This window comes from Hyperolius riggenbachi, chromosome 6 (assembly GCF_040937935.1).
Source record: "Hyperolius riggenbachi isolate aHypRig1 chromosome 6, aHypRig1.pri, whole genome shotgun sequence".
Classification (NCBI taxonomy): domain Eukaryota; kingdom Metazoa; phylum Chordata; class Amphibia; order Anura; family Hyperoliidae; genus Hyperolius; species Hyperolius riggenbachi.
Window position 1 is genome coordinate 139,352,065 of NC_090651.1, and position 25,764 is coordinate 139,377,828.

The 25,764-nt window shown below is 41.4% G+C and overlaps 1 protein-coding gene and 1 long non-coding RNA gene across 3 annotated transcripts in view; one reads left to right on the forward strand and one right to left on the reverse strand.

Annotated features, from left to right (window-relative positions):
- Window positions 1–25,764, forward strand: part of LOC137521144 (glyoxal reductase-like) — a 219,118-nt gene that overhangs the window by 79,239 nt on the left and 114,115 nt on the right. The window lies entirely within an intron of this gene.
- The window catches only part of LOC137521145 (uncharacterized), a 38,694-nt gene continuing 18,009 nt past the window's right edge, over window positions 5,080–25,764 (reverse strand). The window contains exon 3 of the long non-coding RNA XR_011022060.1: window positions 5,080–5,301. This is a non-coding gene — a long non-coding RNA (uncharacterized lncRNA). The remainder of the gene's footprint in view (window positions 5,302–25,764) is intronic.

Genomic DNA, 25,764 nt, shown 5'->3' on the forward strand with positions numbered 1-25,764 from the left:
AATTGCTATGGGAGAGAGACATGGCTACATGTTGTACTTGCCATAGTTACATAATGAAATGGGTATCTAGCTTGAAAAAAAATGCCTCCTTTAAGTTCAAACTCTTGAGTCTCAGTACACCTTCATTCAGAGGAAAGAAAAGCCTCAACGGCAGAAACTGAGGTATGTTTTTCCCAGAGAAAAGATACCTAGAAATCATACCTGTCTGTGACTTCCAGACAGAAAAGCATACAAGCCCCTTTTATGTGTATGTACAGAATTGTCCAAAATATATCACGTCTCCACCACTCTTTCTAGAAAGTGCCCCTTTCTAAACAGGTGGCAAAATCTCCTTTCCTCCATGTGTAGTTCATGCCCTCCTTTAGCCATAGACCCCCCTAGGGGGGTGAAAAGCTCATTTGCCAAGCTTTAATATTCCCCTTGGATGTATTATACAGTTGATTACCTCTAAGTCTTCTTTTTGCCACGACCTTACATTTATCCACATTAAATATTTTTTATCCTCTACGAAGATGACGGCATAATTTCTCTCTATTCCATCCACTAGATTATTATCAAATAAAGCGGACCTGAACTCAGAACTCCTCTCTGCTCTAAAAGATACACAACAGCACAATAACCGTTACACACAAAAAATGTCTTTGTTACAGCTGATACAAATCCTATAATAAATCTGCAGTGTTTCTACTTTCTGCATGTTGTTAACAGCCTGTGGTTTCAAATAAGCTTATCTGCCATCTCAGCCGTGGCAGTCAGGTGACCCAGGGAAGAGATCAAATAACAACTTGTGATTAAACTTAAATGAGGGGTAATTAAACAGGCTAAACTATCTAAATACATGCAAGGAGGATTTCTCTATTTTTTCCTTCTGTCCTGTGCAAAGAGCTCAAGTCCACTTTAAAGGGAACCTGAACTGAGAAAAATGATTTAAAATAAACACATGATGTAACTGCAAGTGAATATTACATACTTTTCTCACCGTCAGTTCCTCTCAGAAGCTCACCATTTTTTTTCTTACAGTGATCCCTTCCAGTTCTGAGATTGGCCTCAATTCACTAAGATCATGCTGGAGATAATAAGGCAAGAGAAAACTTGCCACAGCACAGAGTGAGAGAGGGTTATCTTATCTCTTCATTCCTTACTTCGGCCTAAACAAACATACTGTCATTAAGTTACATTAGTTATGTTAATTAAAATAGATAGGTAATATAATCTCTTACCCACCCTGTTTTAAAGGAACGGGCAAATGTTTGATTTCATGAGGGCAGCCATCTTTTTGGTTGAAAGGAGGTGACAGGGAGCACGAGACACAGTTCCAACTGTCCTGTGTGCTGATCACCCCTCCCAGTTGCTAGGCAACGTGAACAACATAGGAAATCCCATCATGCTTTGCACAGCATCAGGGGGAAAAAAGCCCGGGCAGTTTTCTTTGATGGGTGGAGCTTAGCTAAAAATGCAGCTAAAAATGATGCTTTGGTAAGAAAAACAAAGTTCTGATGCTGTGAAACTGTTAAAGAAAAACCAAGCCTTTTCAGTTCTGCTGAGTAGATTTTTAGTGCGGAGGTTCACTTTAAATTACCTCCTCTGTAGTTAAGTTACCTCCTCTGTAGTTATTTTCACATGCAGTTAATTAACAGCCTGTCTTTAACTTTAGAATTCTGGAGTTATTTTAAGGATTGAAGAGTTAACGTTAGGTTTGCCTGAGGTAAAATGTTTCCTGAATACTACATCCCTTATCACCATGGGGATAACTCTAGAATCATTATTAAAGACAGGAGATAAGCTTAGTGAATTGAGGCCAATATTTTGTCAGAACTGAAGTATACCAGTTGCTGTGAGTTATATATCAGCTGCTGTCAGTTATGTGCAAGGTAATGTCCATGTTTCCCTATGGCTCAAGTGGGCGATATTACAGTTTAACAGTGTGCTGACCTGGAAGCTGTTATGGGGTAATGACCATTTTCAATATGGAGGACGGAGAATTCTATTGATCACTGTGGACAAACAGGATGCAGGAGAGGAGAAAGAGATTGATGAGGGGACTACACAGGAGGTAAGAAAGACTTGTGTATGTTAATTTTGACTTACTTTTCAGTTCAGGTTCTCTTTAAACTGAAGAGAGCTGGAGCTAGTACCGACTCTTGCAGGACAACACTGCTAACAGTTTCCAAATTTTTTTTTTTTAGCATGATGCTTTTACTACTCTTAGCCTTTTGAACCCAAATGTGTAAATTACCTTAAATGGATTCTTACCTCAGTAGAGGAAAGCCTCTGTATAATCTGTGTACATGCTTTTGTGAAGCACCTGGCCAACTGCATTGCAGTGCAATGCAGGAGTGTTACCAAGCACTAAAGAGAGACTATGCTCATTGAACTTGTACAGCACACTATATATTACAGAGAAGCAGAACTCAGCTGAATGACCTCAGTTACTCTCCTGCTACATGCAGTTCCCAGGATTGTAAAAAAAAAAATGAGAATACTATAAAAATGTCTGGAGCCCCGTATGCCCCCCTTTCTTGGGGAATACATGTCTGCCCAGTTTCTCATGACGTGCACTGATACAGTGTTTCCCATCTCAGCTGCCAGTGACAACATGCTGTAAGGCTAAATGCTGTTCACATGTCAGCAGACATTCTTGCAATCTTTTGCCCCTATAAATTTGAGTTTGCTATTTAATTACAACACATTAATCTGTAGCTAGGAGGCTAATTTGGGGTGACAAGATCAGTTAGTAAAGATTTAACCAATTTTCTTACATCTTTCCTTACATGGTCAGCCAAGTTACTCGATTTTATTTATTGTGACAGAATTTAGAGGCTTATACAGATTTTGGCAGAAACCTGCATATAAGCAGGATATTATGTTAAAGCAATTATCATTTTAAGATCTCGCGTTCTAAACCAGTGTAAACCAGCTTCTGCAATGACAGGAAATCTAAGGCCTGGTAGTGGCTGTATAGTGTAATGGTTAAGGGCTCCGCCTCTGACATAGGAGACCTGGGTTCAAATCTGTGTTCTTATTAACTAAGCCAGAAAGGAGTTCTTGGGCAAGATTCCATAACACTGCTACTGCTTACTGATTGTGCCTCTAGTGACTGCCTCTCAGGTGCTTTGAGTCAGGAGAAAAGCGCTATACAAATGTTGCAATTGTTACACACCTACCATTTTGATTGGCCAATCTTCCCACCTCCATTTACTATGAGTATCAACAGAGTTAGTGATTGGCCAATCAAAATTGAAGGTGTGTACCAGGCTTTAAGTCCTGTAAACAGCAAGAACAGATGCCTACTCTGTACAGAGGCCTATAACAAATGTATATTTAAATATATAAATTGCACTAAAGAGGGCTCTCGATCTCTCTCCTTATTCCTCATAAAGGCTATTTAGGCCCTGTTCCTTCTGCACGTGGTGTGACTTCATAAACCCACGATGGGCAGGGACACACTCAGTGTAATGAAAATCACCATATGCTGTTCCCACTAGCGCTTTGGGACTGTTGAATAAGCCCCTTCCCCACATTCGCAGTTTCAGATGCGATTTCAGTAACACAGTGCAATGTCTCATCCATGCGTTGCGATTCGCAGCGGAATCACAACACAAGGTTGTCGATAAAAATATGCAAACACATTGCGATTTCTAATTATTATAATGAATAGAAATCACAACAGCATGGTAGAATCGCATAGAAATGCGAGTGCCATGTGTTGCAACAGCACTTGCATTTCCTTTTTTTTTGTTTCAAAAAAGCTTTATTTAAATCTAGTGCAGAAAAAAACATCAAGAGCACTTGTATTTCCCAAGGCGTGCCAGTCGGGAAGGCACCTTACGTGCTCAATGTTTGGTCTACTTGTGCAACTGTCAGTTAATTAAGAAACAAAAAGGCATAGGCAAGGTGCTATGTGTTTTTCAATCCAATTTTCCTACAAATACCTGCTAATGTTGTAAGGATAAAATAGACTTTGCTAAAAAAAAAAAATGCGAATGCATTCACTAAATGCGCACACACATGTACAAAAAGTCACCAGAGACCGCATGGTGCAAAAAAAAAAATGCAATCAGTCGCACTGTTTCCAGCTGAAATCCAGCACAACGCCACCTAGTGGAAGCAAATTTTCCTATGTTGGCCTATACTGCAAAGTGCCAATGTCCGACATACTCCTATACAGGTTCGTAAACCTTTATTTCACACATGAGAACCAATCTGCTTCCAGATCTGTTGTGATCTGACAAATTTGCACATATGGTTATCTACTGTACAAAAATAGTGCAAAACATTATAGGCATTCAATATGTGAGAAGATATGTGTGTCTATATTTGTATACATTTGTTTATTTCCCATCTCATGTGTAGCTTACTTAGTGTGGAAAGGTGTCATTATGACTCACATGAGATGATAAAAGTTGTCTGTGAACCACTGTCATTAACATGGTTGTGGTATGACTTCACACCAATTCATAGCAGATGCAGAGCCTAACAGATAGGTGCTTCACAAGAAAAATGTCATCACAGGATCACTAAAATGTAAAATCTGTAGGCCTTGTAAGTGTTCTGTGCTTTACTTGTACAATAATTATTATTTGTCATATATTTTCTACACAGTTAAGTTAAAGCAGCTAATCTCAGCTGAGATCTACATGCAGTTTGTATGTTCTCGCCATGTTTGTGTGAGTTGCTTGCTGGCACTCCATTTGTCACCCACATTCTGAAAACACCAGTAAGATAATTAAATGTGACAAATGTGAAAGCTATAAAGCATATCATCATGTGCTGTAAAACATCCTCTGCTGATTTTACTTATTTGCCCTATGTTTGTAATGGTAGGTGTATGGTAGCGGTGAGAGACAGAATAACAAGAGAACCCTCAAAAACCCAGTGCCCCAAAGTCCAAGCTTGATGTGTATTGTAATGAGTGAAATACAGTAAGTGGTTGATCCCTTATCAAAAGATAGGTCAGTACTTGGTCGCAAAACCCTTGTTGGCAATCACAGAGGCCACACGTGTGTAGTTCGCCATCAGGTTTGCACATCTCTCTGGAGGGATTTTGGCCAACTCTTCTTTGCAGATCTTCTCCTAGTAAGTCGAGGCTGATGTTTAGCAACTTGAACCTTCAGCTCAGTTCCACAGATTTTCTATTGGCTCAAGGTCTGGAAGATTTATGTGCGTCTTCTTGAGCTTCTCCATTGTTGTCTTTGCATTTTGTTTTCGGTCATTTTTGTCCAATGCTGGAATACCCATCCACGACCCATTTTCACTCTTCCTCCATGACGACTTATACATGAGAGAAAGTTGGCTCCTCCCCTAAAGGAAACACACGATCAATCAGTTTGCATACAGCCTAAAGTCACTCCCCCAACTATCACCCTCAGTTCAGTAGGTGTTTCCCACCAAGGAAACATGTGATCAAGAGGGGAAGGGTAGCTTGTTAGTACCTGCCTCCAATATATAACAGAATGGCACCATTCTGTTAAATGCCTTGACAAAGGGAACCCACTGTGGCCCCGAAACAGTTGTTGGTGACCGGAGTGGATATTTGGTGTGTTATGTGAATAAACCACGGTTACTTTCACAGAGTGTGCAGACCTTTTGGATTTTTTGGCTTTGAGGACGTTTGGTCCAGCACCTCAAATTTCTTTATGGTGTGCAACTTCTACTCTGATATGGTCCAGGGTAATTCAGGTTGCCGAATGTATGTAGTGTTGTGTCAATGGCTGATTATATGAATGCAAAATTATGTAATTTCGCAGGTTGCTAATTGTGTTGCTCAGATTGCTGATGTAATGCACAGGCATACTGATAGCATACCCAGTTGTTACACAAGCTACAAATTGTGTAACTCAGACTGATTGGTAATACAGTTGGTCAATTGCATAGTTAGATGTAATACAGTCTGCTGATTTGAGCAGAGCTGGTAGCTCAGGGGATTAGATCTCTGTGGTTATGTGGACACCAGTTCAACCCCCGAAGAGGCCATGCGATTCTACTTGAAGTGTTCCAGTTCAGCATGGATAGAGACCCTTCTGCATATTCTCTGAGTACACCCAGCAGTGTTTTCTGTAGTATAACACAGGTTGCTGTTTGCATGAACTGACTGCTGAGATTTTACTCAGGTTACTAATTTTAAAGCTAAACTTAATTGGTTTCTTTTCAGGAGAAACATGTTTTTCAACATTGCTGCAAATGTTTTCATTGTTACTGCTGATTGATTGTCAGTGGTTCTGGCTAATTGATGGCTTTCTGCAAGGCCAGTTTAACAGCTAAATGACAAGACAAGACATAGGCCTCGATTCATAAAAGTGCTGTCGGTAAGGTAAATTCGAGCGGGGAAACACCGCTGTCGGTATTAGTACATTTATACCGTGCTTTTCTCCTGGCAGACTTAAAGCACCAGAACTGCAGCCACTAGGGCACGCTCTATAGGCAGTAGCAGTGTTAGGGAGTCTTGCCCAAGGTCTCCTCACTGAATTGGTGTAGACTTACTAAACAGGAATCTCAGTAAGGAAGCTGAACTTGTTTTGTGGGGATGATCTTCTATTCAAGAGCTAAAGATACTCGTACATTCAATCAATTTGCCATTTAATTCCCTGAAGATTCATCTCCTTCATTTGATTCCCTCAAAAAATGTCCAATTGAATTTTGATTGATGGTGACCAAAGGTCAATTGAAGGTATCAGCCAGAATGAATAATTTAGGCAATTGGGGCAGAGCATTCATAGCCCATAAGGGGCCCATACACCTAACGATTTTCCCGCCCATATACAGCAGATTCGATCACTGTGATCGAATCTGCTGTGAAATCATTGCGCAAATGCTGACAGAATGATCGATTTCCGTCCAAAATCAATCATTCCCGTCGATCCATCCATGCGGAAGATTTTGCTTGATCGGCGGCGGGTCGGGAGTGCGTCGATAGCGGCGTTCGAATGCCCGACGACCGATGCTAGCTGCAATACATTACCTGTTCCGCTGGTGTGTGTCCCCGCTCTCTCCGCTGTCTTCTCCGCGCTGGGCTCCGAGTCCGGCTGGCTTCACTGAATTTCCTGTCCCAGCAGGAAGTTTAAACAGTAGAACGCCGTCTACTGTTCCCCAGACAGGAAGTTCAGTGAAGCCAGCCAGACTCAGAGCCCAGCGCAGAGAAGAAGACAGCGGAGAAAGGGGGACTCGCGCCGGCTGAGCGGGTAATGTATAGCTGGCCGGGGGGGGGGGGGGGGGAGGGGGGGCATCAGCTTCACAGACGGTGAATCGATTTCGTGCTGAAATCGATTCACAATCTGTTTGCAGTAAAGGCAGCAATACGATCCCTCTCTGATCAGATTCAATCAGAGAGGGATCTATCTGTTGATCGATCTGATGGCAAATCGACCAGTGTATGGCTACCTATAGAGTACACTGCTGTAATATGTGGTCAATGAAATTCAGTCATTTAAATCCTCAATCTACTGATAAGTCAAGGCAGTAAGAATAGCTCTAGCAGAAGTACTGCTTTTTCTGAGAAACTCCTATATACAGTAACCTTCCTGATAGACAAATATGGTGACTGTCTCCTACATATGACAAGAGGGCATGCGAAAGTAAGAGCAGGGCCGGCGCTACCTTAGAGGCAAAGGGGGCAATTGCCCCAGGGACCCAGAGCTTGTAGGGGCCCCCAGTGGCTACAAGAGGAAAAAAAATTTCAAATCGACCTTATAGTTTTTGATAAAATCGATTTTAAAGTTTCAAAGGAAAAAAAATACACATTTAAAAACCCGCCGACTTTAATGGTTAATAGCAAATCCACCTTAAATGCTAGAAACCCTAAATTTGCAGCATATGTTAAGGAGATCATTGGGAATAAGAGGAAAAAACAATTTTTCAAAAAGACCTTATAGTTTTTGAGCACTTGTCACTTTTAGTAGCACACCTAACAGTAGTGTAATTTTACATGTATCAAAAGAAAGAGCAATACATTTCCTGACGGGGTTTCCAGGGGGTCCATACGCAGCCGCAGCGCTTTGGCCAGGAATCGCTATGCAGCCGCAATATGGCTGTATGAAGATCCCTGGCATTTTTTCCTATTTTCCCAATTTTTTTTTTATGTTTAGAGTTATGTGGGGTCCCCCCTCCTGAAACTTTTTAACCCCTTGTCCCCCATGCAGGCTGGGGTAGCCAGAATGTGGAGCTCTGACCGATTGGGGCTTCACACCCTGACTATACCAGCTTCAAAAAAGGTCCCTTAATGCCGATTTTTGTTCCAGGGTATCTGTTGGGGGGGGGGGGGGCAGGTTTATTTTGCCCTGGGGCCCCATTGTTCCTTAAACCGGCCCTGAGTAAGAGTTAAAGGGATACTGTAGGGGGGTCGGGGGAAAATGAGCTGAACTTACCTGGGGCTTCCCCCGCAGACATCCTGTGTTGGCGCAGCCACTCACCGATGCTCCGGCCCCACCTCCAGTTCACTTCTGGAATTTCTGACTTTAAAGTCAGAAAACCACTTTGCCTGCACGCCCGTGTCCTTGCTCCCGCTGATGTCACCAGGAGTGTACTGCGCAGACACAGACCATACTGGGCCTGCGCTGTGCGCTCTTGATGTCATCAGCGGGATCGAGGACACGGCAACGCAGGCGCAGTGGTTTTCAGACTTTAAAGTCTGAAATTCCAGAAGTGAACCGGAGGCAGGGCCGGAGCATCGGTGAGTGGCTGCGCCAACACAGGATGTCTGCGGGGGACCGTTAGAAGCCCCGGGTAAGTTCAACTAATTTTCCCCTGACCCCCCTACAGTATCCCTTTAAGGAATCTCTCACTAGAGATCATGACAATAGCCCAGTCAAATTTGTTGTTTTTCCTGCCCATGCACATCAAGTACTTGCTTTGGCAGCACATATACCAAAAAAAAAAAAAAAAGAATACTGAGAAAATTAGCATGGTTCTGTGCATAGATGACATGATGCAGATTTGAGTGCTCTTAGCGCTCTTCCTATACTTTCCATTATAGCACAATTGGTACAGGAACCACTTTGCAGGCCGCAAAACAGATGCAACGTGCTGATATGAACCTTCTCATAGAGATTCATTGCACAAGCGTTTTGTAGGAGATTTTGAAAATCGCCTGCTCTGGAAAAAAGGGCAAAAACGCCCCTAGTGTGAAGGAGCCCTCACAGATGGTGCTCCTAATCTCAGCTCATTATCTGCATACAGTGAAGACACCTGGAAGCCTGAAATCTTGCTTGTTGATATGGGGGCAAATACTCATTTCAGCTATTACAATGCTCAAGCCCAAACTTTGGAGCACTGGTTTTAATAGTTTGTCCCTCCCTTGCGGCTATAATAATCCTACCATTATTGTAAATATATATACACATACTGTGTGTGTATATATATATATATATATATATATATATATATATATATATATTTATTTATTTATTTAAAGAACTTGAAAGAAAGTTGCTTTGTGGGAATGCACCCTTCCTCCTTTCCTTCAGTTAATAGAACAGTTCCTCCTTAAAGCGGAATATAACCCTGCATTTCAACTTTGCTCTAAAACATTATTTACAGCATATTATATGCAAAAAGCATTTTTTTTTACTAGACCAGCATTGGAAGGGTTAAACACAGAGGTTTTAAGTTCCGTGCAGACATTCAGATGGTTACATTCTATTTAGTTAGTGTGTAACTGTTTATCAATAGATACATCTCTTTGGCTGTCCTCCAAGCTCCTTCTCAGTGAGAGAGATGAGTCATAATAAACACATATTTGTAAACAAAAAGTATCTAACTCAAGTTCGGATTCGGTTGCAGAAATCTCTAGGGACTTTAAAGCCCTGTGTAACCCTTCCAATGCTGGTCTAGTAAAAAAAAAAATGCTGGTTGCATATAATATACTGTAAATAATGTTTTAGAGCAAAGTTGAAATGCAGGGTTATATTCCGCTTTAAGTTCTCCATTTATTAATAGCACTTCTTTATCATATGGTTCTTCTTCTGGCATCTAACCATGTAGGAGCTGTACCAGTACTACCAGAGGATAGAGACAGAGTTCTGGGAGCAGCAGGTACTGGTCTGTGAAGCTGTTCCAATCTGGTTTTTATTTTGATTCTTTCCTATATAAATGAGGAAATTATGCTATTTAGTTTTTTTGTAAGTTGATAAATGCTGAATCATGTACAGCATTTTTTCAAGAGCATCATTTTTTTTCTTCTCGCTTAGCTCAAAGTGTAACTGAGATGAATTAAAAAGAAAAATGTATACATACCTGGGGCTTCCTCCAGCCCCCTTTCGGCCTGACTGCTCCCTCGTCACTGTCTTCCGCCTCCTGGATAATCTGCAGTCCTCCCGATAACTTTGGCCAGTTAGGGCCAGTGGCTGCAGCGCTCCCTTGTCTCGCTCCCTGAGCAGATGGGGACGGGAGCACAACGGACTGCATATTCCCTGACTCCTGCAGTTACTGGGAGCCATAGTGGAGGAACAAGGAACTGGAGGAAGATGATGAGGGACAGATCAGGCCGAAGGGTGCTAGAGGAAGCTCACAGGTATGCATAAATTGTTCCTTTTCATTAATCTCAGGTTTACTTTTAATAATGCAACTTAAAAAACACCTGAACTGTGCTTAAACCTGTAGCCTTTTACTTACCTGGGCTTCTTCCAGCCCCTGTAATTCATGAGGTCCCATGACGTCCTCGGGGTCCCCTCTGTTCTCCCCTCGGTGGGTCAGTAAGATGTGCAACCTGAACGCAAGTTGCACGGACTGTATATGCGTCCCCATCTGCGCGCCCATTTCAATCACGCTGCTGTTGCCCATGCAATAGTTTTGCACATGAGCGGTTCATTCTTTCGAGAACTGCAAGGATGACGAGAGCATGGTTGAGAAGGACGCACAGACGGCAGTGCATGTGCAGTTAGCATAACTTGCGTTCAGCTTACAAACTACAGGGGGCTGGCATTAGCCCCAGTTAAGTAAAAGGCTAGAGCCATGTCATGCAGGTGGTGCGACTCTGGTGTTTCAAATGACTTAAGACATATTAAACACCAGTTGGTTTTGCTAGAACCTTGTAATCTGCATTGAGCAGACACATAGGTCTGTGTGTTACATAATTATATGGATTGTTTATGGATTGTTTTCTTCCTTTAGGGCTGGTAAACACAAGTAAATATTCATTCCTGATTAATGAACAATTGGATCAATATGACTGGATGTGAATTCTGCTGCAGGCCATTCAGAAATTATTGTTAAACTATTGTGTTATACTCACCGTGGTGGCTTCCCCGTGTCCTTACGCGCGCGCGGGAATACACTGAGTCTTATGGTCCCTTCTGGTTCATTACGCCGTACGGCGTTACTCAGTACGTGCACGTGCACTAGTAGTAAGTATTATGCACGCGCATGCTTAATGCGGTACGCATCTTACTGCGCATGCGTAATGCGTTAATTCTGGCACCAAATCCAGGGTCCCACCAGTACAGTGGTGTGAAAAACTATTTGCCCCCTTGCTTATTTCTTATTCTTTTGCATGTTTGTCACACTTAAATGTTTCTGCTCATCAAAAACCGTTAACTATTAGTCAAAGATAACATCATTGAACACAAAATGCAGTTTTAAATAATGGTTTTTATTATTTAGTGAGAAAAAAAGCTCAAAACCTACATGGCCCTGTGTGAAAAAGAAATTGCCCCCTGAACCTAATAACTGGTTGGGCCACCCTTTGCAGCAATAACTGCAATCAAGCGTTTGCGATAACTTGCAACGAGTCTTTTACAGCGCTCTGGAGGAATTTTGGCCCACTCATCTTTGCAGAGTTGTTGTAATTCAGCTTTATTTGAGGGTTTTTTAGCATGAACCGCCTTTTTAAGGTCATGCCACAACATCTCAATAGGATTCAGGTCAGGACTTTGACTAGGCCACTCCAAAGTCTTCATTTTGTTTTTCTTCAGCCATTCAGAGGTGGATTTGCTGGTGTGTTTTGGGTCATTGTCCTGCTGCAGTACCCAAGATCGCTTCAGCTTGAGTTGACGAACAGATGGCCGGACATTCTCCTTCAGGATTTTTTGGTAGATAGTAGAATTCATGGTTCCATCTATCACAGCAAGCCTTCCAGGTCCTGAAGCAGCAAAACAACCCCAGACCATCACAATACCACCACCATATTTTACTGTTGGTATGATGTTCTTTTGCTGAAATGCTGTGTTACTTCTACGCCAGATGTAACGGGACACGCACCTTTCAAAAAGTTCAACTTTTGTCTCGTCGGTCCACAAGGTATTTTCCCAAAAGTCTTGGCAATCATTAAGATGTTTTTTAGCAAAATTGAGACGAGCCTTAATGTTCTTTTTGCTTGAAAGTGGTTTGCGCCTTGGATATCTGCCATGCAGGCCATTTTTGCCCAGTCTCTTTCTTATGGTGGAGTCGTGAACATTGACCTTAATTGAGGCAAGTAAGGCCTGCAGATCTTTAGGTGTTGTCCTGGGGTCTTTTGTGGCCTCTCGGATGAGTTTTCTCTGCGCTCTTGGGGTAATTTTGGTCAGCCGGCCACTCCTGGGAAGGTTCATCACTGTTACATGTTTTTGCCATTTGTGGATAATGGCTCGCACTGTGGTTCGCTGGAGTCCCAAAGCTTTAGAAATGGCTTTATAACCTTTACCAGACTGATAGATCTCAATTACAGTACTTTTGTTCTCATTTGTTCCTGAGTTTCTTTTAAACTTGGCATGATGTCTAGGTTTTGAGGTGCTTTTGGTCTACTTCTCTGTGTCAGATAGATCCTATTTAAGTGATTTCTTGATTGAAACAGGTGTGGCAGTAATCAGGCCTGGGGGTGACTACAGAAATTGAACTCAGGTGTGATAAACCACAGTTAAGTTATTTTTTAACAAGGGGGGCAATCACTTTTTCACACAGGGCCATGTAGATTTGGAGTTTTTTTTTCTCACTAAATAATCAAAACCATCATTTAAAACTGCATTTTGTGTTCAATTATGTTACCTTTGACTAATAGTTAACGGTTTTTGATGAGCAGAAACATTTAAGTGTGACAAACATGCAAACGAATAAGAAATCAGGAAGGGGGCAAATAGTTTTTCACACCACTGTATATAAGCAGCTCTGCCCTTAACTGCAGTGCTGCTCGATCTGACAGCTTGACTAACAGTTTTAGTGTACCTTGGCGACTATTTCCTGTTTGATTCCTGTTGTGACCCTGGACTGTGACCTCGACTATCTGTTGCTCTCCACCTGCCCTGACCCTTGACTTGTGACCCTTACCTCAGCTGTCTGGCGCCTGTCCTGACCCTTGGCTTGTGACTTCAATCTCCACTGTTTGCCGCCTGCCCTGACCCTTGGCTTGTTTACCTGACTGTGGCTTGCTCTTAAAGTTCTGGACTACTACACTTAGCAGCATCTCCTGTTCTCCAACCCTCTGTTAGGGTGACCTGTGGGTGCAACCTGATGGGCAGTAGGCAGCAACAAGTCCAACGGCCCTTGCGGGACGCTCTGCACCCCAGGGATCCCTCACCTCAATGGGAAGGTCAACAGAACGCTTGAAGACATAACCTATTGTTTCATCAGTCATTTTGTACTTAGACATGATGGTAAATACTGATTGGCCCTACATATTTTTTTGCCAGGTACATCCACACAGGAACCAACAGGAATTTGATTGACATAAACAATTAGTCAGAAGGGCCATTGTACAAATCGTGTTTTTGGCCAATTGGCCAACTGACGCAGAAAGTGATTGGAATGACTGATTGCTTAGAAGGGTGGGAGCAGATTTTCTATTGTGTACTAGACCTTGATAATTAAAAGGAGAGGGCTTGCACCAAATGGGAGGAATCCATCCAATATCTAACTTTTTGGAATAATTTAAACAATTAGGGGATTAGTGGGCTCCATCCAATTACCATGCTTTCTGCTTACTAGAACAAGCAACTGGTATGGGGTTGTAACTTAAAGAGAAATTCCGACCAATTATTGAACTGTATGCCAGTCAGTAGCTGATACCCCCTTTTACATGAGAAATCTATTCCTTTTCACAAACAGACCATCAGGGGGCGCTGTATGATTGATATTGTGGTGAAACCCCTCCCACAAAAAACTCTGAGGACCGTGGTACTCCTGGCAGTTTCCTGTCTGTGAACCTTGTTGCATTGTGGGAAATAGCTGTTTACAGCTGTTTCCAACTGCCAAAAAAGCATGCAGCAGCTACATCACCTGCCAAAAGTAAAAATGTCACCATGTAATAAATGTCAGAATGCAAATCTGGGATTGAAATTTTTTTTACAATGGACAAACACTGACTAAATAATTTATACATCATTATTGTAAAAATTAAGCATGTTTTTATCATATTATTTTCACTGGAGTTCCTCTTTAAAGGCCCTGGTGATGAGACAAAATAAATGGTCTGTTGGTCCATGACTTGGACAGCCCTGCTCTAAATAATTCTTTTCATGTCACTGTCATTTTTATCAGTTTGTGATGCATTCAGTGCTTTATAAGAGTTCACTAGTGCACAGTATTTTAGAGATTAGTTTTTACTACTATGCCTGATTCTTTCTTATTCCCTAGTATGTAGTTTTGTTCCCCTAATTGTGATAATGGATTTCCGGTTTAATTGCCATATATTTAAAGTACCTTTGCCTTGAAAAGAATCAACCCTTTTCTTATTGCTGGGCCAGCAGCTAAAACTCCTTCAATTTTGATCAGTGGGAACATAGATATAAACTAGCTCTTTGGGTTGTACCACTTCACAGAGCTTGATTTCTTTTTCAGCGGACTGCCTCTGGATATGAGCAATGGTAGCCTGCAGGCAGCCTTATCTATAGCTTTAGAAGACCTTGCAAATAGTACAATCACTGGTAGAGCCAAAGGTGGATATGGAGTAATCTTTTTACTTGAGAAGCTATACAGTTAGGAGAAGGGAGTAATGTAAACCAAACAAAGGTTACATTTCCAAATTAGGCTGGAGGTGACTATGCCCATTCAATTCCTAATAACTATTGGGAGTGTTCAGCGACTACTCTTACAGCAAAACAGTTCAGTAGGGGAAATATCAATATGCCAAAGTGTATGTTATGGTACTAGGGCGAAGATGCCCCATCTGTCTGTTAGTCCCAATGTAAGAATGTAGAAATGGTTTCCTCCTACTTAGTTGCAGTGCCAACAGTTGCAGGAAGGGGGATTAGTTGGACAATTCTTCTATTACTATATTGTAATCTCCAAAACATATTACCTGGTTGTTAGACATCTCCATCAAGAGAAGAGTCACAGATCTCAGCACTTAAAGAGAAACTCCAACCAAGAATTGAACTTTATCCCAATCAGTAGCTGATACCCCCTTTTACATGAGAAATAGAATGATTTTCACAAACAGACCATCAGGGGGCGCTGTGTGACTGATTTTGTGCTGAAACCACTCCCACTAGAGGCTCTGAATACCGCGGTACTCCTGGCAAACTGCCACAATGTAACAAGGTTTACAGACAGGAAATGGCTGTTTAGAGCTGTCTAACAGCCAGAACAGCTAGAAACAGCTACATAACATGCCCACAGTAACAATGTCACCATGTAATACATGTCAGAATGTGAATCTGGGAGAGGAAAGATTTTACAATGAGCAAACACTGACTAAATCATTTATACATAATTATGGTAAAAATGAAGCACTTTTTTATTACATTATTTTCACTGGAGTTCCTCTTTAAAGTGGAACTCTACCAAAAGATAGTAGTAGAGGTAAAGAAATAAAATCAATGGGTTGCAAAGTGAGAAGTTAAAAAACAGATGATAGATCAAGAAATGATTGTTACTCGCCATGTAATTCAATCATGTTGTTTGAGCCTGCAGGTCATCATCTTTACTGCTCACAAACAAAAGAATGACCAGCACTTGCCGATTCTTAAAAAAGCAGGTTATTTATTCACAAACAATGTGAACAAAACATAGCCATGACATCCGGACTTCCAGAATGTAACTATAGCTCAGTAGTAATAATAGCTCTTAGCAGCATACAAGTGCATAAAGATCTCTTCAAAGATAGGTTACGCCTTAATTGCAGCCCAGTTCTGCTCACAATGGACTGTCGCCGTTTCGAATGGATCAACCGTTCTTTGTCAAGTGATATCACTTGACAAAGATTGATCCGTTCGAAACGGCGACAGTCCATTGTGAGCAGAATTGGGCTGCAATGAAGGCGTAACCTATCTTTGAGGAGATCTTCATGCACTTGTATGCAGCTAAGAGCTATTATTACTACTGAGCTATAGTTACATTCTGGAAGTCCGGATGTCATGGCTATGTTTTGTTCACATTTTTTGTGAATAAATAACCTGCTTTTTTAAGAATCGGCAAGGCTGGTCATTCTTTTGTTTGTGGTCTATATCAAGTTTGTGCTACCTACACGGACTAGACCTGGCACAGCTATCGAAGCAAGATAGGTGTGCGGTCCAAGAAGTACAAATCATCTTTACTGCTGGCAGACAAGAGAGAGGAATAAAAAACGGCACACACTGCAATTATCTATTAACACATCCACTAACAACTAACAAATATATATATATATATATATATATATATATATATATATATATATATATATATATATACAGATATACAGAGTGAGATACTGCTTGCTTTGCAGTTGGAAGCAGCTGTTATTTCCCACAATGCAGGTTCACAGACAGGAATCTGTTAGGGCCATGGCCCTTACATCACACTGTGGGAGCGGTTTCACAACAATATTATCCATAGTTCCCTGATGATCTATTCGCAAAAAGGTAAAGATTTCTCATGGGAAAAGGTGTATCGGCTACTGATTGGGATGAAATTCAACCCTGGGTTTAAGTTTCTCTTTAAAGGGAGGCAGGAAGGAGGAAATATAGTGCCAACAGTAACTCAAAAAGATCAGATACATCTCCCATTTCAGTCTACTCTATGTTTAGTTACCGCTCATTTAATCCTTCTGTGGACTAGGATGGATCCATCTTTAGAGCTATTTGTATAGTTTGGGTTTTACAGGCAAACCTCCTCAACGGAATCAGTTTAGTAGCAGCAAGATAGGTTTCCTATAACATTACTTCCTCTGTGACCTCATGGCTACTAGCTCTACCAGGATGGCATGGAAGGGTTTGGTTTATGTTTCTGCCTACTCAGTCATGGGGCGTAAGTCAATTTTCAGTGTGGTAGCTTTCCTATACAATAAGTTCTTACCCAATTCCATTCAATTACTCTATGCCAGGTGATCGTGTCCATTCTCTCCATTCATTACCATAAATAGTTGAAAACACAACTTAGTATTTTAATTATATACTGCAGTTGAGGTTGTGTCTCCCAGCCAGGGAATGTGATTGACTTTGCCACAGACACACGCCATGAATCCTAATACACAGATCCTCAGTGCTTCCATATATAGATTATTTTCTACAGGCTTTCAACTCCCTGGTACCATGACCACATAGTTTCCAAGTAAAGTCAGTTCCACGCTTCCATAGTTGTTTCCACATTTTCAGATAGAGAATCATCATCATTGACAGAAGTAATAGCAGCAAAGTGATGTGAGTTACTTGCCATACACTGAGGAAGTCTTTCTTTTAGCTCCAAAGACATTCGCGCTTTAATAACATTACTGGGGCTCCAAAAAAAAAACTAAGAGAATTACCTCATATAACAATGATGTGACTGACACAAGTCAGCTGCACCTGCCTCAATTGTTCACCTGTATATCTTGTTAAGTATGGACTTGAAAAAACGAGGCTGCACACTGATGGCTTTAATGCAAAAGCTTGTATTGACAGAGCCCACTACATGTTACAGTCTGATGACCTTCATCAGGTGTAACCACCTTCATCTGGTGTATACCTGATGAAAGTCGTCTGACTGTAACATGTAGTGGCCTCTATAATATAAGGTTTTGCATTCAATCCATAAGCGTGCAGCTTAGTTTTTTCAGGTGCAGAGTCAAACATTGTGATATCCAGGAAGGCGATCCGGAAGAGGCGAGCACTGGCTAATCCTGACTTCTTGCAGCGGGAGGGGTCTGCAACTGTGACATTTTTTTGTGGCCTGGGACCCACTAGAGCGATTCATAAATCACTCGCAATTTCCAAATTGTGGAAGTACTGTGGTTTTCTCCACGCTTCCCAGCGTGATCGAGATTTGGCCCTTATTGCATTGTATAGGCAGTGCTTTTGCAATTGCTGCTGTGGATCTAGCCCCATAGGGCTGCATTAGTACAGTGTCTGCCGGTGATTGGCAAGAGCTGCTCGTGGCCTCCTAGCCAAATGCTTCCTCCGGTGATTGGGTCTCCACAGTATATCACTTGCAGGGCAGGTCGTAGTGCCGTATAAGGAATATTGTCTCTCAGCATCTTTTACTTTTGTAAGATCTCCTCCTGGCTCCTTCTCATTAAAGGACAACTAAAGCGAGAAGTACAGATGAAACTCAAAAAATGTGAATGTCATGCAAAAGTTCATTTATATCAGTAATTCTGATCCAAACTGAGAGACTATTTAAAGGCTCAGGGACCCTTTGCAGATGTTTTGGCTGCAGTAGTGTTTGAATAACACGAGAAACAAGCATACAACTAATCTTGTCAGATCTGGCAATAATGTCAGAAACACCTGATCTGTGAGCACATCCTGCATGTGAGTTCATATCATATGAAGTTGGGACTGTGGGACTGAGTGAGGTAGACAGAGGTAATAACGCAAGGTAGTATTTGGACGCATAAAGTTCTTACTTTCCTTTTATTCTGTTTCTTTCTATTGGGTGCTAGTGTGTTCTGCTGTATACATTCTGGCCTCAATTCACGGAGCATTATCAAACGTTTATCAAACACTTTATCAAACGTTTGATAATTTACCTCATGGGTAAAATCTCACTAAGGTGTTATATATTTGTTGAACGTTTTATCGGTAAAACATTCGATAAATATATAACACCTTAGTGAATTCAAAATTAGATTTTACCCATGAGGTAATTTATCAAACGTTTATCAAACGTTTGATAAAGTGTTTGATAAAACTCCGTGAATTGAGGCCTATGTGTTCTGCTGAATGCATTATGCACCCCCCCCCCTCCACATGTATTTCCAGCTTCATATATAGTGTTCTTTAAAAATTCATAAGCTTCTCTTGACATTGGGTGGCTGCATATCTGACTTGGTCATAGCATCACAGCTCTAAATCCCACTTCTTCTTCAGAAAAGCACCTCCAGTGTTTTGTTTACATGTACCCTAAGCTCATGCACCTTTGTTATGCTATCTTACAGCTTGTGCCCTTTCATTTCAAAAGAAAAACAGGATTTAAAGTCTTACTTGAGTTAAGCTCCATCTACAAAGTGCAGCTTCATTAACCTTCAATCGTTTATCGTTACAGAGTAATATAGGTCCGTATAACATATAATTAGCATTTTGTTGTTGGCTATTATCTTATAAACTCAGCATACACAAATTGCCGCAAGGCAGTGTTTGACACTTTGAAGTGACATGCTTGAAATGAGATTAGATAATACTGCAGGGTGTGTTTTTATAGGAACAGTCACACCTAAATCTGTATTCTATTGAGTAAAACAGGCTCTGTTACAGCAGAACTAAAATGTGTGCTGAGACCTATACTTACCTCCTGTAGCCACCATGAAAACCTCTGGCTGTCATATGCAAATCTCAGAACTACAGACTTTCGATTTACATATGACTTCTGACTAGAGATATTTGGCATGATACTTTAAACTTTTTCTTAATAAGTTATAGACCCCCTATTCAGTCAATCTTCTGAGTTTTTTCCTAGAAAATAATTTTTCATCTTCTCTACAAAATAAATGTTCAGCACCCGATAACTGAAAAAGTACTAAAAAGTAGGTAAAGAAGTAATACAAAACATAGTTTGAGTATTTTCTTGCTTTCTGGGTGGCTAAAAGGTATTTTATTACTATGGTGTGAAAACCTAGGCCTTAATTCACTAAAGGGTGGTAACACAGTTAGCACGCCTAAAAGCTTTGCATGTGCAAACTAGGGTGCTAAGTAGTTTGCACGGCAAAGCTGTTACTGTTCGCGTGCTATTTTAGTGCACATAAAAGTTTGCTAGCGTAAAGTTTTGCGTGCACCGCTTTGCGTGCAAAATCAGCCGCTTTGAGTACAACGTATGCTTATTATGCTACTTAGCACGCGAAGCAGCTGATTTTGCTCGTGAAGCATTGCGCACAAAACTGAAACTTTACGCGCATATTAGCACGTGCAAAGCCAGTTTGCATGTGCTAAGTGGCTTTTCACTGGCGTGCTAACACATGTGAATCAAGCTCCTAGCCTGATAGAAAACTGGAGAAAAGTGAATTGAATAGAGGCCATGGTGCCTCATTTTTTTCCTTACTTTAGCCATAAAATAACTTTTCAGCCCACTCTAATAAAGCAAGCACTCAAAATATGTTAGTCCTGATTACATTAATTTTGATATTACTTTTCTTGCTTTATTTTCAATGCTTCCCCCCTCCCCTTTTACTCTTTATGATCCTCAAGCCATGTACACTCACACTAGGTGATACTCAATGAAGGTGGCTATTCAGGTCCTTCACAGCTGAGAATCCAGCTTGTTTTCTTATTTATATGTGGGATTCAATTTTTCCTTTTTTGTTTCTTCATCTTCTTATGTCTACTAGCTCTGCTGGTTAAAGAAAAAAAAAGTCCAGCTAGTGTACAATTATCCTCCAAGCTTGTTAAAGGATCTGGCTAGACAAGTCTTTAAAGCGTACCTGAAGTGACTTGTAACATGATGAAATAAACATATACACGTATAGTACTAGTCCTGCTAGGAAATTATCTGAAGTCCCTTTGTTTTCCAGTACAGCAAGAGTGAAAAACTTGAGCTGAGCATGTGGAACAGGTTATCGAATTCAGCCCGGTTTCCTGAAAAGTAAATTGAAGCTGAAAGGCTATTATCTGTCAGGGAGAAGACAAATACTGACTTTTACTGCAGGAAAGCTCAAATGATCATTACTTATGCTTCTTATTTTCAGCTTAAATGGCAGAATGTGGATTGTAAACTGCAACTGTGACAGTCTTGTGATTCAAATAATGGGGCTTACTTGGACTTTTAGTTCTTCAGAATGGTTCTACTGTGCTGGATGTGGCTAAGGTACTCATGGAATGGAGAACCTCATAGAGATCAGTCACAGTTCTGCTCGCTCTCGCTCTCCCCAGTTGGTGGTTGACCGGGAGAGAATGAAGCTCCGAGATGTGGTGGTAGCACAGTATCAATAATTGAAATAATACCGGCTTCATTCAGTGCAGTAGGCAAATTCTTTGAGAATGGAAGGGCTGGATGCCGTTACGAGTACACTACCCTCCTGTTGGTGACATTACACTGCTTTATCCTATCGCTGATATTTTGAGTTCACCGTATAAGGGTTCACTACAGTGGGACAATTATATGGGCTAACATTATATAGAGAGTACAGAAAGGGAGACACATGGCATGGGACATGTAACAGGTGTATAAAAATAATGGGAGATTAATTTAAGAGCAATGAAAATACTGTCTAGCCACACCCACTTTTAAGCTCTTGCCTTCTAACAACAAAATAATCTATTAACCCCCTTATTAACATCTTCTTCTCTGTATTTACCATTAACTTTTCTTTTATTATTATTAGTCTATAATAGGAGTGCAGAAAGAGAAACACCTGGCATGGGAAATGTAACAGGACTATCAAAAGAATTGGAGCTAAACTTAGGGGCTATTATAATGAAAATACTGTCTAGCCACACCCACTTTTTTATCAATCATTTTTTCATTGAAATAAAAAAAGACAAATACAGTAGCGAATTATATAAAACATAGATACTATTAGAATAGCGAGCAGGATGGCAGGGCAGCACGGTGGCGTAGTGGTTAGCTCTCTCGCCTTGCAGCGCTGGGTCCCTGGTTCGAATCCCAGCCAGGGCACTATCTGCAAAGAGTTTGTATGTTCTCTCCGTGTCTGCATGGGTTTCCTCCGGGCACTCCGGTTTCCTCCCACATTCCAAAAACATACGGATAAGTTAATTGGCTCCCCCTAAAATTGGCCCTAGACTACAGTACGTTCACTACATAATATAGACATATGGCAATGGTAGGGATTAGATTGTGAGCTCCTTTGAGGGACAGTTAGTGACAAGATATATATATATATATATATATATATATATATATATACACTGTACAGCGCTGCGTAATATGTTGGCGCTATATAAATACTAAATAATAATAATAATAATAATAATTATCTTCACAATGAGCGCAAGTTATACAGGGGACAGGTTCTCAAGCCATAGTGGCATAGTTCACCCTGTAGTGTAGATCCAATAGGCTCGCTAATCCATGTATGATGACGAACATGAAATAAGACGCGTAATATGGCAGGACTTCCCTATTAAGAAGAAACAGACAAAAACAAACAACACAAACCGACCAAATAGTTAGATTACTAGCACAAGCCAACAGATACTAAAATATCATAGTGAACACATCCCAAACCGTCCAAGCTGATCAAAAGGTATTCCATAAACAGAAAATTATGGGGGCTTACGATTACGTGACTGGAGCCACAATGTCATATCCCAGTCCTCCCATGGACCCCACAGCTCCCCATGTGCCTCGATATTATCATGGCTTCTGGCCGTTAGATCTTCCAATCGCCTAACATCATTAATTTTATCTATTAATATTGTTTTACTAGGAATCGTTGTGGATTTCCAAAATTGGGCAATTAGCCTCTTTGCTGCAGATAATATACGTAACATAAGTTTCCACCGCTTACGAGGGAAATTCTTAACAGGAAGGCCTAGAAGTGCGTTAAGCGGATGCAGGTCTACATGGGTTTCAAAAACTTATGAAATGAGTAATGAAACAATCTCCCAAAAAGGTTTAATTAGAGGACAGTCCCAGAAGATATGCATCAGCGAACCCAACAACATCAAGTTGGCAAGGTATTTGGGAACCAACGGTGTAATTTCTCTGGAGTCCTGTGCATAGAGCATAAGACCAGACCAGAGCATAAGAATTTTATAATGGTTTTCTTTGTGGACTGAGCATTGCGTGGATTTTGCGATAGACTGCCAGATCTTGGACCACATTGGAGCTGTGATATCCATAGAGAGGGCCCGAGACCAATATTCTATGTACCTGTGGGAAGGTAAAGTGTCTGCTGGAAAAGCACAAAGAATTTTCTAAATAGAGGAAATTAAGTGTGCCTGCGTCGGGCCATTATTGCATAGACTTTCAAACGGGGTAGGTGAGGAGGTAAAGTCTGAATTCCCTAAGGATTTAGCATAATGTTTAATTTGATGAAAATTGAAGAGTAGGGCAAGCGTTAAGTTGACCCGTTTGAAGAGCTGGTCTGCAGAAAAAATGTTTTTGAAATGGGATCTAGAAAATGCCTAAGTTGAAAGATATTGCCATCTGACCAACCCTTAACTACTAAGGATGATGAGCTATTAGGGGTCAATGAATTAAAAATTACATTAACTAAGGACCAGGGGTTAGTAGTAAGGGGGAACTTTGATGAGCAGTAAAGCTAAATATTCTTGGTAAAATGCATAGTACGGAGGAGAGGGTTGACCATGTCAGGGAGTCTTGATGACCAAAGGAGAGAACACGGATGAACAGGGGCTAACCAAAGTTTTTCAATTTGCATCCATTTAGAAAATGCTTGCAATTGGGTCCAAGAAATCACATGCCTCAAGTGGGCAGCTAAATAGTATTTTGTGATGTCAGGATTGCCAAGACCTCCGTGTTCTCTCCTGGTCAGCATAACCGAGCGTGGGATCCTAGAGGATTTGTTTAACCAAATATGATTAAGGATGTCTTTTTGCAGGGCAGTTATAGTCGTAAAAGGTACTTTTACCAGTAGAGTTTCGAAAAGATATAGTAGTTTCAGTAGTATAGACATGGATATGCTACAAATTCTACCGAGTAGGGATAATTTGAGGGGAGACCATGTTTTCAATGGACGCCTCACTTCTGCTAACAACGGGGTATAATTAACCGAATAGAGGCTGTCGTAGGTAGATGTAAGATGTATACCCAAATATTTAATTGAAGATGGGCACCAGCGATATGGAAAAGAAGCTTTTATAATGCAGGCTATTCTAGAGGGATATTAATCGGGAGTGCCTCTGTTTTAGAGGCATTAACTTTGTATCCAGAGAGGGCACCAAATTCGACTAGAATCTTATGGAGACAGGGAAGAGTAGTCAGAGGGTTAGTCAGAGTAAGTAAAATGTCATCTGCAAATAATGATAATTTAAATTGTTTAGAACCCACACAAATCCCCATGACTTCTGTAGATTCCCGAATAGCTGAGGCTAGTGGCTCAATGCATATGACAAATGGAAGGGCGATAAAGGACAGCCCTGTCTAGTCCAGTTTTTTATTTGAAAGAGAACAAAAGAAACCGAGGGCGTTTTGATTTGGGCTGTAGGGGCTGAGTATAAAAGGGAGAGAGTTGTTGCAAATGAACCAGAAAAACCCAAATGCTTCAGAAGGGAGAATATGTAAGGTCAACTCAACCTGTCAAAGGCCTATTCTGCATCTAAACTAAGCAGCAAGGCCAGTGTCTTAGTATGGTTCAAAGAATCAATGAGAGAAATTGTTTGCCTAGTATTATCCCCCACTTGTCGAAAGTATGTAAAACCTACTTGATCTTTATCGATTAAATCTGGAAGGATACTAGTGAGCCTAATTTTGGTAAACTGTAATGATCTGCTCAGCTGCCTGTGCAAGCAGGCAGCTTTTTGACCATTGTATAGGTTTGCATGCTGCAGGACTCTGGAAAGGAGAGCTTCTGTCAGTTTTGCAGCTTGTGTTTGCTGAGGAATTTGCATACGTTGTCATGCAAATTGCCTGGCCACATTAATTGGAGGCGTGTACTATAAGTACTATATGTTTCCCACAATGCTTGGCTGGTCATAAGGATTCCTTCCTGTGAAACACTCCTGGAGGAGTGTCAGCCTTACTCTTTGTTTGAAGTTCAGCTTAGAGTAATTTCTGAAACTGCGCTAGGCAGGTTCCCCTAGTGCAGTTAGGATTGCTTATCTGTTTTGTTTGTTCTGTTGCGATTGTCCTGTCCCAGCGGTGGTCGACAGGAAATCGTTCTGATCTCTGTTCTTGGAGTATAGCTGGTGCAGCGGTTGCTACCAGCTATCTCTTCTGATCTGTCTCACTTGGATCGCACTAGCATCTTGCGCTAGCGCTGTGGATCCTTCTGTTCTGTCTCCTTGGATCGCGCTAGCCACTTTCCGCTAGTGCTGTGGATCCTTCTGTTCTGCCTTCCTGGATCGCACTAGCATCCTGCGCTAGTGCTGTGGATCCTTCTGTTCTGCTACTCTGTCTGCCTGGATCGCACTCGCCTAGCGCTAGTGCTGTGGATCCTTCTGTTCTGCTACTCTGTACCTGGATCGCACTAGCATCCTGCGCTAGTGCTGTGGATCCTTCTGTTCTGCTACTCTGTACCTGGATCACACTAGCATCCTGCGCTAGTACTGTGGATCCTTCTGTTCTGTCTTCCTGGATCGCGCTAGCCACTTTCGCTAGTGCTGTGGATCCTATCTCTCGCTTGTCCCTGTTTTTGTGTGTCTGTCTTGTCTGCTACGAACGCTTGCTGGAGGCTCGGTGAGGTAACCGTTAAGCAAGCGCTCGCGTCCTCTGTTTCATGTTTGTCTGTCGATGGTTAGTTAGGCGTCCTTGTCTCTATTGTGCTTATCACGTGGAGACCGCGCATGAACGCGTGCACTGTTGCGAATGAGTGCGGTGTTCGCGTTCAGTTAG